Source organism: Pongo abelii, chromosome 5 (assembly GCF_028885655.2).
Source record: "Pongo abelii isolate AG06213 chromosome 5, NHGRI_mPonAbe1-v2.0_pri, whole genome shotgun sequence".
Taxonomy (NCBI): domain Eukaryota; kingdom Metazoa; phylum Chordata; class Mammalia; order Primates; family Hominidae; genus Pongo; species Pongo abelii.
In genome coordinates, this window is record NC_071990.2 from 153,482,148 (window position 1) to 153,494,919 (window position 12,772).

General features: G+C 38.0%; 1 protein-coding gene across 2 annotated transcripts in view; it reads left to right on the plus strand.

Moving 5' to 3' along the window:
• Positions 1–12,772, plus strand: part of ESR1 (estrogen receptor 1) — a 303,200-nt gene that overhangs the window by 35,319 nt on the left and 255,109 nt on the right. The gene's annotated exons all lie outside the window — the stretch shown is intronic.

Below are 12,772 nucleotides of genomic sequence, written 5' to 3' on the forward strand. Positions count from 1 at the left end.
AACCACTTCTATTTTTGATCCTATGAGCAGATCCTAAGAGCCAAAGCGACTGAGGAAGGAAGACATAGAATCAGCCATTTGTACAAAACACGAATCCCTAGTAGGTCCACTAGTATCTCTGATGGACACGTGGAGAAGAGACAGGATCTCAGGAGAAGGAGTTGACACATACTAGGGCAGCTGAGGCTGAGTAATTCCGCTTCCTTCCTTTGGCGAGACTCAAACAGTCTTGAGCAACTCTACAGAGGAATTCCACTAGCTGGATCTCTGAGGAAAAAAGAAATGTTGTCTGTGCCCTGATTGGGGAATGCCAGATGGACATTCATGTTTGGTAGGCAACTTTGCCTATATGATCTGGTATATGCTGTTAATTGTCCATGCATAATTATCTCTCTACTCAGGCCTTGTCCAGGCAAATATTCTGTTTTGTTCTAGTTTAGCTTGTTCTCCCCTTTCTCTCTTCCATCTCTTTCTTGTCTCAATGGATGACAGGATGTTTTGCTATGAGCTGACTCAGTGGCTGGTGTCTTGTAAAGGGGGAGATATCATCTTTATCAAACAGTTATTAAGTATCTACGTGTAGCATTTCATTTTCCTGCCTGCCTCCATCCTTTTCTTGTCTATAGTTTACCAATTGTAGCTAACATACAGTGAGCTATACTTTATTTCTACTCCAGAAGTGTCTCTATTATTGCATTATAATAGGATACCCTGGGGAAACACTAATAATTTTTACTACCTAAAATACCTGTGCTAAATATCCTTTATCTGACAGGAACAGAGATCTGACAGCAGCTTAGGCTAACCGAATTCATTTTTTATCTTAAGTGTGGGGCATTTTTCTCTCTTCTTATTCTTTTCTCTCTTCTTATTCTTTACCTTTTCAGCTTAAGCGAAGGTTAGTATAAACACTAAGAATGGAGTTTTCATGTGATTCCTTCTACAAAAACCCAGCTTTAAGTAACTTGTTGAAAACCAGAGTCCGCTAAGTTGATAAACACTGATTGAAGAAGTGATTCTCATGGACTTCCTGTGATAGCTCTTTCCTGCCCTGATATGAGATGAAAGCTGGGGGATGGTATATAGTATTTATTTTTCCTTCCGTTGCCAGTGGGACTTTTTTTTTTTTTTTTAAGAAAGCTGTTCATATCTTAATTGAGTAGCATGCGAGGTCAGCATGGTCCATTTTAAAAGCATTTTCTTCGACACATTGCTTTTAACATCTTTTAGAACTCTGCTGTGAGACACAAGGACTTTTTTGTTGGTATTTTTATACAATTAATGATATTCTCAATAGTAACCTTTGTGTGTGTATATATATAGATATAAATTCTAAATGTAAGTTAATATATTTATTATTATTTTTCTAAACATATATAAATATATATATGCTCACAGGCTATTTAATTTTATTAGATGATGCTATTTTAATTCAGAAAAAATGACATTTATATTTTGATTTAGGTTAGTATAAGCCCTTAGAGGTGTTTTGACAACTCTCTTAATTTGTGGTTTTACTGTTTATTTGATTTTATATAATCTAAAATACCATTGTTTTTACCGAGCATTTAATTTGGCAGTGAAAGAGCATCTGACAGAGGTATGGTTAGTAGATAGGTCTAACTGCACAACTGGATGGATTGATCTGAGACTGTTTCCTCATCAGTAAAAATGATTTGGAGCAGTGGTTGGCAAAGTTTTTCTTTAAAGGGCCAAATAATAATATTTTAGGCTTTACAAGGGTTATACAGTCTCTGTTGCAGTTACTTAACTGGATTATAGCCTGTGAGGTGACCTGTAAACACATGGAAGTGATTATGTGCTAATAAAACTTTATTCATCAGAATAGGTAACAGATCAGCCCTGGCCCGTGGCTGATCCCTGATTTAATGTTTATTTATCTGATCTAAATACCTTTATTTATGGAAGGGAATAGGGGATTTTTAAATCTAAAGTTTTGATTATTCACATTTCACTGAGAACTTACTCTATACCTGATTAGATGTTCTGAGAGAAATAAAAAAAGTGTAAGACATAATCCATAATACCACAAAGTTTAAAATTTATTTAGGAAATTTATTTGGGGAAGTAAATGTACTTGTTCTCATGATACAATCAGAAGGTAAGTCAGTATCGATAAAGTGCTACCTGTGTGAGAAAGATAAGGAAAACAATAGGGAGATGTAAGAAATGAAAATATCAGTTAGAAATTAAAATTATTAAGATTGAAAGTGGAAATGATCTTCCTCCGAGAAACAATGGCCATATTCTCACAAATTTTTTGCATCATTTTTGTTCAGCATTTAAGATAAAATTATATAAATTCCCATAACATTTAGTATTGTTTCTAAGCATTAAGAACGGAAAAAACAGAAGGAAAATATATTTATAAAAATCAACAAATACAGTGTGAGATATTTCATTGGTATGGCATTATCTCAAGTTCAAATATTTTGAAAAATTTCTGCTTACTCTTTGATAGTTAAAAACAAGTATCTCAGCTGGCGTGGTGGCTCAGGCCTGTAACCTAAGCACTTTGGGAGGCTGAGGCGAGTGGATCACAAGGTCAGGAGATCGAGACCATCCTGGCCAACATGGTGAAAGCCCATCTCTACTAAAAATATGAAAATTAGCTGAGCGTGGTGGTGCACACCTGTAGTCCCAGCTACTTGGGAGGCTGAGGCAGGATAATTGCTTGAACTTGGGAGGCAGAGGTTGCAGTGAGCTGAGATCGTGCCACTGCAGTCCAGCCTGGTGACAGAGTGAGACTCCGTCTCAAAAAACAAACAAAACACCACCACCACCACCACCACCAAAAACCTCTTATCGCTGTCTTGTATACGCAGACCAGCTAGTAGAATTTTACTGAAACTGTAGCATATAAAAATGCAATTCCACTTGGTTTCAGAAACTTCTTGTATATCATAGTGTGAAGTCACTTATTTTAGGTTTTTAAAATGGGATGAATATTGAGTCCAAAGTTCTGGAAGAAGCCTAGAAAGAAGGCAGAGTTATTAACTTTTAGATATAGGGAGGAACGTTAAAATTATTCAGTTCTTCATTCATTCACTTATTCATTGACTAGCTTTACTAACAAAGCCCTATGCAAGACCCTGGAAATGCAATGATAGAAAAACCTGGTCCCTACCCTCACAAAACTTGTGAGGTAAAGGGGGATACAGACTGATAAACCAGCAATTAGATGATGGTGCCAAGATAGAGGTGAAGGCAGCGTCTTATAGGATCCAGACTCCACTCAGTGCTGGTGGTGGTTGAGTCTGGCCATCAGAGATTTCCTGATCAAATCTGGAGGGTGAGTCAAAGGAGCATGGTGAAGAAGGAGGGAATGCATGTTTAGCCATGTGAATAAGTCCACGAGTGAAGACCAGGAGGAAAGGCAGAGCGCGGGGAATTCTGTGCGTAATATTTAACAAAATTAATGTACTGTTAAACAAAGACATTTCTGGGCCATGGATTTAATCCTAGACTGTGTAAAAACCAAGTAATTGATTTCCTTTGTATTTTAAAAGCATTTCCATGTATTTGATTTGTTTGTGTGTATAAAAGGGAAATACCAGAACGAGTTTAAGGGTTTCTAGTTCTGCTTTCTCATCATAGTCTTGATAACTTGGAACTAAAAAGTTTTTGCTGAAATTGTCTGTGACTCTTTATAAATCACACTGCCCCTCAAACACATTTAAGGATGGTGAAGGGTCTGACACGTAGGTGGGAAGTTCTGAAGATGCCGCAGCTCTCCCTGTTTTCCTTGTTACTTAAGAAGAGAGCTAGAAATGAGTGTACATCAGATTATTCTCGTGTTCTAAGTGTTTTGGTTGAAGAGGTAAAGTGTTTGGCTTGAAAGCATACAAATTTTCATCCACTACTTAGTGTACAAACTTGATTACTTAAGAGATTGAGTAATGGCCTCCAGTGAAATGCATTCTTTTTAAAAAGCAAAGTGAAGGATGCTATTTAAGTCAGAAGGGGCAAAATTGGTATTTTATGAGTTTATTAATCATTGCAGGCATAGAAGTAGTGTTCCTTAAGATGTGTTTTAGACAGAGTCTCTGGGATGAGTTATATAAGCAGATCTGGTTGTAGCTTCAGCAGCCAGATACTACCTTTGAGTATTATTTAAAGGAAAAAGGACTCCACTGAGCTCACTGCTTCTCTTTCATTATTATTTCAGAAGGTTGTGTGGCATAGAGGGGGCTCAGGCCTACCTATACACCACTAGCTATGTTACCATTTTATATTATTTCTATAAGGGGCCAACAGAAGCTGCTCATCAGATCAGACAGACATGGCCCAGGCAAGTATTGACTTACAGATGATCTTTGGCCAGGAAGACATGGTCTCAGGGTAGAGTCTGGTTATGGGTCAATGCAGTGGGGACTTTAGGTCCTACAAGTATAACTGAGAGCCTGATCCACCAGGTCTTAGAAAGCTTCAGGGTGAGACAGTCCAGCACCCTGGATAGCTCCTTTAACAGCTGCAGCCGGTAAGCAGGCACTTATTTGCTAAAGAACTCACACCCATTTAGCTGGCTTCATCTGCTTTGTAGAGCTCTGTTAAAAGAGATCTTAGTTCTTTTGGGCTTGGGGACTCACTCTTGTTCACTTAAAGTGGATTGGTTCTTACATTTATTTTCATAGTTGTGTCTGGTCACCTTCTGGCTTGATGTATGCCCCTATGTCTGGAAAAGGTTAGAGAATGGGGTAGAAGTGGAGGCTGCTCTCCCATCACATAACTGTTTTATCTTTTCAGAGATACAATTGGGATCCTAACCCTTTGGTCTCCATATTTCCACACTTGCTCTTCTACAATTCAGTTTCCATACAACAGCAGGAGAGAGATTTTAGATATGTTAATCAGATCCTATGGTCTTGAGTTTACAGCTCTCAGTGTAAATCTTACTCTCAAGAGAAAAATTTTCCTTCTGCAGCTGAAAACATTTGACATATTCTCTCCTGTTCCTTCTCCCCCATTCACTGTACTCCAGACACACCAGCTTTTATTTTTATTTATTTTTTGCTATTCCCCCAACACACCAACATGTTCCTTCCTCAGGATCTCAGCACATGTGGTTCCCTTTTTCCCTTCGCTTGGAATACCCAGATCTTTACTTGGCTGGTTTCTTGTCATTCAGACTCTGCCTAAAGTCACTTTCTCAGAGGTAGTATTACCCTTCCACGAGTAATACTACTCTTACTTCTCTTTACAGCTCTCAAATTCTTATGAAGTTTTCCTATTTATTCATTTGTTTGATTATTGTCTGTCTGCATCAGGTACCACGCAAACTTGGGTGTAAACTCAGTGCTAGCTGATTTCTGTTCAGCATTGTTTGTTGCTATAGCTCCAGTGCTTTTAGTCATGTTGGGCACATCCCTGCTAAATAGTAGAATATGGCGAAGGGTCAAAATCATGATAGATAGCTGGGCGTGGTGGCTCATGCCTATAATCCCAGCACTTTGGGAGGCTGAGATGGGCGGATCACGAGGTCAGGAGTTCAAGACCAGCCTGACCAACATGGTGAAACCCTGTCTCTACTAAAAATACAAAAATTAGCCAGTTGTGATGGCATGTGCCTGTAATCCCAGCTACTCAGGAGGCTGAGGCAGGAGAATTGCTTGAACCCGGGAGGTGGAGGTTGCAGTGAGCTGAGATCGTGACACTGCACTCCAGCCTGGGTGACAGAGTGAGACTTCATCTCAAAAAAAAAATAATGATGTTAGATAAAAACTGCTAGAGGCTCTCTGAGAAGGAAAAAATGTGACTGGGTTAGGCTGGTAAGAGAAGTGTTAATTAATGCAAGTGGTACATTTGATATAAGCATGAAATAAATGGTAGTTTGGAGGAGAATTCCAGAAATGTGAAATAGTATTGAGAAATTGAGTAAGCCAGCCTTGAGAGAACACACGGCTTACTGTCCTCTCCTTCTGTTTTTCTCTTCAGCTCTCTAAAGTGGGCATTCTCCAGGGTCCTGTCCTCAATCTCAGCTTCTTTTTCTTCTTCATCCTTCTTCTTCCACCTAGTTTCCTAGGGAATTATATATATATATATAAATTATATATATATGAATTATATATATATATATAAATTATATATATATAAATTATATATATATATAATTTATATATATAAATTATATATATATAATTTATATATATATATAATTTATATATATATATATATATATACACACATATATATATATATGTCTGGTACAGGCTGAATTGTGTCTCCCAGAAAGATATGTTGGAATCCTAACCCTCAGTGCCTCAGAATGTGACCTTATTTGGAAATAACGTCATTCCAGCTGTAATTAGAAGACGAAGTTATACTGTGGTATAACCCACAGTATACTTCCAGTATCTACTTCAGTATATGGGCCCTTAATCTAATGTGACTGATATCCTTAGAATAAGAAGAAAATTTGGGCACAGACACAGAGAAGAGAACGTCATACGATAACAGAGAGAGAGAGAGAGGAGAGAGAGAGGGAGGAGAGAGAGAGAGAGAGGAGACAGAAGAGAAACATCTACAAAGCAAGGAACACCAAAGATTGCTGGTGCTTAGGAAACTAATATAATAACATAATATTTGGGGCCTAAAGTGTTACAGCTGCACCAATATCTCCCAAATCTTGCTCCTGGCTCCTGCCCCAGCCTGATTTCTCAGTGACTCCCCTGTGTTTCCCTCTGCCACCAGCCCCTCCTTCTGCCTGTTGTGTGTGGCAGTTCCCTTGCCACTCCCTCCAGCATCCATACTTCAAACCGGGGAGTTAGTTATTTCCATTGTTTCTTATTGCAGCCTCTGCCTCTGACATTTCCAGAGCTCTTGCATAGCTCTATTGAGTCTATCTCCTTAAATGCATTTTCATCCACTTACCATTGCTGAGTTAGCTGCGTTACTTTTCACCAGGATGCTTGCAATAATTTATTGTTTCCATTTGCCTTCTCCTTCATCTAAGCCGTTTCCTTATGTCTTTTGTCTTGTTGCGAGACATTCTGCACATTGCCACTCTATTAGTGGTCATAAAGCAAATCACTGATCATGTCAATACTCAGTACAAGATCCTTTAATGACCTCCGTAGCCCATGGAATGATCCTTAAACAAGAGTTCAAGGACTGCCACAATCTTCCTCTAGCCTATCTTTCTAGTCATTTTAAAGTCACCATTTCTACTTGTGAAATAGGCACTCCAGACACACTGAATTCCTTGTTCTTCTACAAATATGATGATTCCATTTCTTTACTGGGAATTTCTTTCCAGATTTACCTGTAAAAATTCTTCTAATCCTAATCAAAAGTGACTGTTGTTAAGCCTCTGAAGATAATGCAGAAGTTCTCTCTTTCCTGGGACCTCAATATTAGTTTATTCCATTGTATTGCATATATTTGATTGTCCATGTTCTGTCCCATACTGACTGTAAAGTCCTTAAAGGTGAGGGCCCAATATTCTCAGAGTCACTCAATAAATAAATAAAAGAATAAACGGAAATTAGGATCAGTTTATGGGCTTTAGCAACACAAAAACATTATACTTTTTCAACATGGGAGAGGTATGATGAAGGAGTTTTTTTTTTTTGAGACAGAGTCTCACTCTGTCACTGAGGCTGCAGTGCAGTGGCACTGTGTCAGCTCACTGCAACCTCTGTCTCCTGCGTTCAAGCAATTCTCCTGCCTCAGCCTCCTGAGTAGCTAGGATTGCAGGTGTCCACCACCATGCCCGGCTAGTTTTTATATTTTTAGTAGAGACGGGGTTTCACCATGTTGGCCAGGCTGGTCTTGAACTCCTGACCTCAGGTGATCCGCCTGCCTTGGCCTCCCAAAGTGCTGGGATTACAGGCGTGAGCCACCGCACCCAGTTGATGAAAGAGTCTTTAATGCAATTAATCTGGCAGAGGCATATAGGAGGGACCAGAGAAGGGAAAGAATCAAAGCGTGAAGACCAATTTGGCTGATATTCAACTAGCTTAGATGTACTAAAAATCTGGACTTTTTGGTATTTGTGAAATGGAAAGAAGGGGAATAGAATAAAGGATATTATAATGAGAGGATATACATTGCTTGAAGGTAATTAAATATGGGTTATCCAGGAGGTAAAAGAGTTAAAGAGGTTCAGACATAGGCTGAATGAACTGAGAAATGAATGACTTGGACACCAAGAGGAAGGCCAGTCATCGGGGGTAGGATAAGTTCAATTCTAGACATGCTGCATTTGAGATGATAGCTGAATGTCCAGATGGAATTATCCAGCAGCCACAGAAACAGAATCAGCTCTCTGCAGATATTCCAGGGGTGGGGATTTGAATTAATTTCCTCAATTAATTTCAAAGAAACTTGATGAAAAGAATGGTCTGAATACTTCTTGAAGGTTGCACATTATTAATAATGGAGAAGTAACTCTAAAACCTTCCTCTTGATTTTCATAATAATATAAGCATTCCCTGAATCTTACCAAACCTTGTAAGAAACACTCTTATTATAAAAAGTGTATGTGCAATGCCCTTCTAACAGGAAAATCATAAATTAGTCCTACGGGGCCAAAAGCAGCTCTCTGGGAGCTTATAATTCAGAAAGAACATCCTGCTACCAGCACATTAAGCTGTACAAATAGTAAACTGCAGAAACAAATATAAGCATTTTTATGATGTCCAAACAAGAACACAAGCAGGTGTTTGTTTGTTTTTTTTTTCAGATTATTTATACTGTGGCAGTTCATAGCCTCCTTTTCTGACCCAGAGCTTACTTAATCCTTCCCTTATTTCTACTTATATTTTTTACTCTCCATCATGTGTTAACATACATATTGTGCAACAGAAATGACTATGGAGGCTGAGGGCAGCAGAGTTTTAGTGTGTACACATATGAGCTATCATGTAATTTTCAAGTGAAAGCCTTTGCAATGAAACTTTTTAAAAGAAAGGCATGGCCGGGTGCGGTGGCTCATGCCTATAATCCAGCACTTTCGGAGGCTGAGGCAGGCAGATCAGGAGGTCAAGAGATTGAGACCATCCTGGCCAACATGATGAAACCCCATCTCTACTAAAAATACAAAAATTAGCTAGGCTTGGTGGTGTGCACCTGTAGTCCCAGCTACTCGGGAGGTGGAGGCAGGAGAATCGCTTGAACTCGAGAGGTGGAGGTTGTAGTGAGCCGAGATTGCACCACTGCACTCTAGCCTGGCGACAGAGTGAGACTAGTCTCAAAAAAAAAGAGAGAGAGAGAGAGAGGGAGGGAGGGAGAGAGAGAGAGAGAGAGAAAAGAAAAGAAAGAAAGGCGGGCATTAACTTCAGGTATTGGTAAATTTGCTAGGTGTTTGGCTCCTGTTTCTCATCAGAGAAATAGAAAGACACACCATGAAAGTCAAGGCCTGAAAACCTCATTCCGTGTAAGAATGACATCCCCAGTGTTAAGTGCTTGTTAGTGGTTAATGCGATGCTGTGAAACTTAGATGTGTTTGTGCACACATGCACGCATGCATTTGAAGAAGAACTCAGAAGAGTTAAATCACAGCCTTTCAACCTGTGAAATGACAGTAGTTCTTCTTTTTTTCCTCTCCCTTTGGCCAAGTCGTCTTTATCTTGGAGATAATTAAGTCAAAAATGCCTCTGACAAATAAAATCAGTATAGAACCCCTATTTCTTGGCAGCTTTTGTGGACACAGCTGAAGCTTTCAGAGGTCTTGAAAAACCATGGCAACAAATGCCTTTGAAGGGTAAGCAAAGGTTCCAAATGTTTTTAATCGCTGGTGTTTTTTCTGCTACCACTTCAAGCATTCTTCTTCATTTTTTGTTCATCTGATCAAAATTAAATTTCCAATTTCCCTACTAAGTGGTTCTGTCCTGGTCATGCCATTGACTATTTCCATTAAAGTAGTAGAGTTTGTGTCCACATATGGTTGTTAAGCTCATCAACAATTCCATTAGAAAGCTTTGTTTATCAGTGGCAATAATTTCCCATAAAAATTATAGATAGGTTTTAATGGGCACATTTTCAAAAGGCATCAACTAGTCCTCAAAATTATGTGCTGACACTGTTCTTACAACGGTGGTTCGTGGCCTAATTCCACCAAATTTCTCTCGTCTTCATAGAGAACTGTTGTCAGTAGCTTTATATCCTTTTAAAGAGAATTGCCTGTATCTCTGATACTCATTCAGAGAAATGAGTATTTTAGACGTAGGTTGCTAATTTTAAGCTATATACTACACTATTTCAGCAGTATATAGGTTATCTTGTAACCTGCTTGCCTGGCTATTTGGCTGAAAAATAACAACATGTAAGGAAAATCTATTTCATAAGTCTACCATTTACTTTGTAAAACTTGTTCTGGCTACTCTGTTAATTTTCCACTTACGTGTGGGTTAGAGAGCAGATTTGATTTTTTTTTTAAGCGAAAGATATGCCTTACCTGAGAAAAGAATATAGTGGGAAAAGCACTCCTATTATTTTCCTTGTATTTCCATTTTCCTTTAGCGGAAATAAAAAGACATTTCAGTTTTTCAGTTGCTAAGAAATGAAGGAACCAAAGACAAAACAACTTAATTATTAAATTACAATTTATTTCTGTAATAAGCACTCGTTCTCTCTGTTTTCCTTGGGAAAGAGTATGTGGATTTTCAATTTTATCCAAATAAGCATCATCTTTCTCTGATTAGTGTAGCAGTTTCAAAATCATGTATTAGGAAGTACAGAGTGAACGAGTAGAGAATTTCTAAATTAGCACCTAAGGGTGGGTGGCTAGATTATGTTTATAAATATGAACTTTTGTATTAAGTGCAATGATTTAAAAGAATGGCTGCATCACTTTAGGGCATTTCATTAAGTGCTGTGCACAATATTTTTCCTTATACATCATAAAAGATAAATTATAGTTCATAAAATAGTATAAATTCCTAATTACTTTGTGCTTTTGACACCTCAGAGTTACTAATAAGGGATTTTGTTTTAAAATGATATTTATTTATTTATTTAGAGATGCAGTCTTTCTCTGTTGCCCAGGTTGGAGTGCAGTGGTGAGATCTTGGCTCATTGCAACCTCTGCCTCCCAGGTTCAAGCGATTCTCCTACCTCAGCCTCCAGAGTAGCTGGGACCACAGGCATGGGTCACCACACCCAACTAATTTTTGTATTTTTGGTGGAGATGGGGTTTCACTGTGTTGGCCACACTAGTCTCGAACTCCTGACCTCAAGTGGTCCTCCTGCCTTGGCCTCCCAAAGTGCAGGGATTACAGGCATGAGCCACTGTGCCTGGCTCGTTTTAAAATAATTTAAAAGTATATTTTGCCACCACCATTAACCAGTTAAGCCATGATGGTATATTATAATCACCATAGAGATGGTTTTTCTCTTTATTTTATTTTGTTTTCTGATTGCTAGCATGCTGATTACTCTTCCTATTCTACAAGTGCCTGCAGGCCAGCCCCATTTTTGCCCTCTTCACTTCATTTTTCATTTCTCCCTGTTTCACTCTTCATAGCACATTTGTACTCTGTACACACCTAGAGACCTCCCTGTTGAAGTTCTTCACATTCTCTTCCCTAGAGAGGGTTAACTCGTTGAGCTCAGAGACTTAAATTTAAAATAAAATGTAACAGATATGTATTGAATGACTATTTTATTTTAGCTCTAGGAGAAATGCAAAGATATATCATCCATAGACCCTGAAATCCAACTAAGGGTTCTGCTCATATACGAGGTGAAAGGTTGTGATAATGCACATTAAACAATAGAAGAGTTAAATTCAGCACTATAAGTGATGCCTTAAAGCAGCATAATGGGAAAAAGGGGTATTTCAGAAAAAAAATGGTATGAGTTCGGAGGCAAGAGAAAACAGAATGCTCTAGATTAAACTTGAAGACTTTATGGAGGAGGTGGTGTTTAAATAGATACTTTTCCACAGAACCATGAAGAGAGTTCTACTTAATTGTAAGTGGCCTGTGATTTGTCGTTAGTCATTGCATGCTCAATTCTGCATGTGTGATAACTGTATTTTTATGGCAAAATCGCAATTACTTTTGCACCAACCTAATAGAATAGTGTGAGTTTAAAAAAATTATTTGTAATATATTCGAACATATTTCTTATATATATCTGTTTCACCATCATTAGCAGTAAATCTATTTTGTATCCAGAGATTGAATAATATTTTGTTTCTAGGATGTGAGTGATGTATTATTTTAACTTACTTTTGAAGTTTGACATGGGAGTGATATTAATAAAATCTAAAGATGCTCCTAAAGAGGAGCAATAGATAATGTAGGTATAGATAATGTAGCTATTATGGAGGTAAGTGTATTTGATATTTTTTATTATGATATGAAGGGAAACAACTAGTTCCAAGCTACAATTTATTAAGGTAGGCTTAGCTTATATGTCATAATTTTTATGTTTGCAACTTTCTTGATTTTCTTCCTCTGGCTTTACTTCTATGAGATATTTATGAAAGGATGTTTTTAAAAATGGCTAGAGAGTATTGCTGCTAAGAGTTGACATAAACTTTTCCACAACATGAACAATTAGTAGATGATGAACTTAGATACACTCTTGAATTTTTAAAATTGTGCAGTAAAACTGATCTCAGGGAAGGAAGAAAATGCTTTGGCCAGCTTTTATCAATTATATACAACGTGTTTGAAAGATTTCAGTTCCTCTCGCCTTCTTTCTCCCTATATAATACTTTTTCTTAAGGTTGGTACTATTGATGCACTTGGTGTAAACACATGAGATAATAGCAAAATATGAATCTAGGTCCCAGAAATAGGCT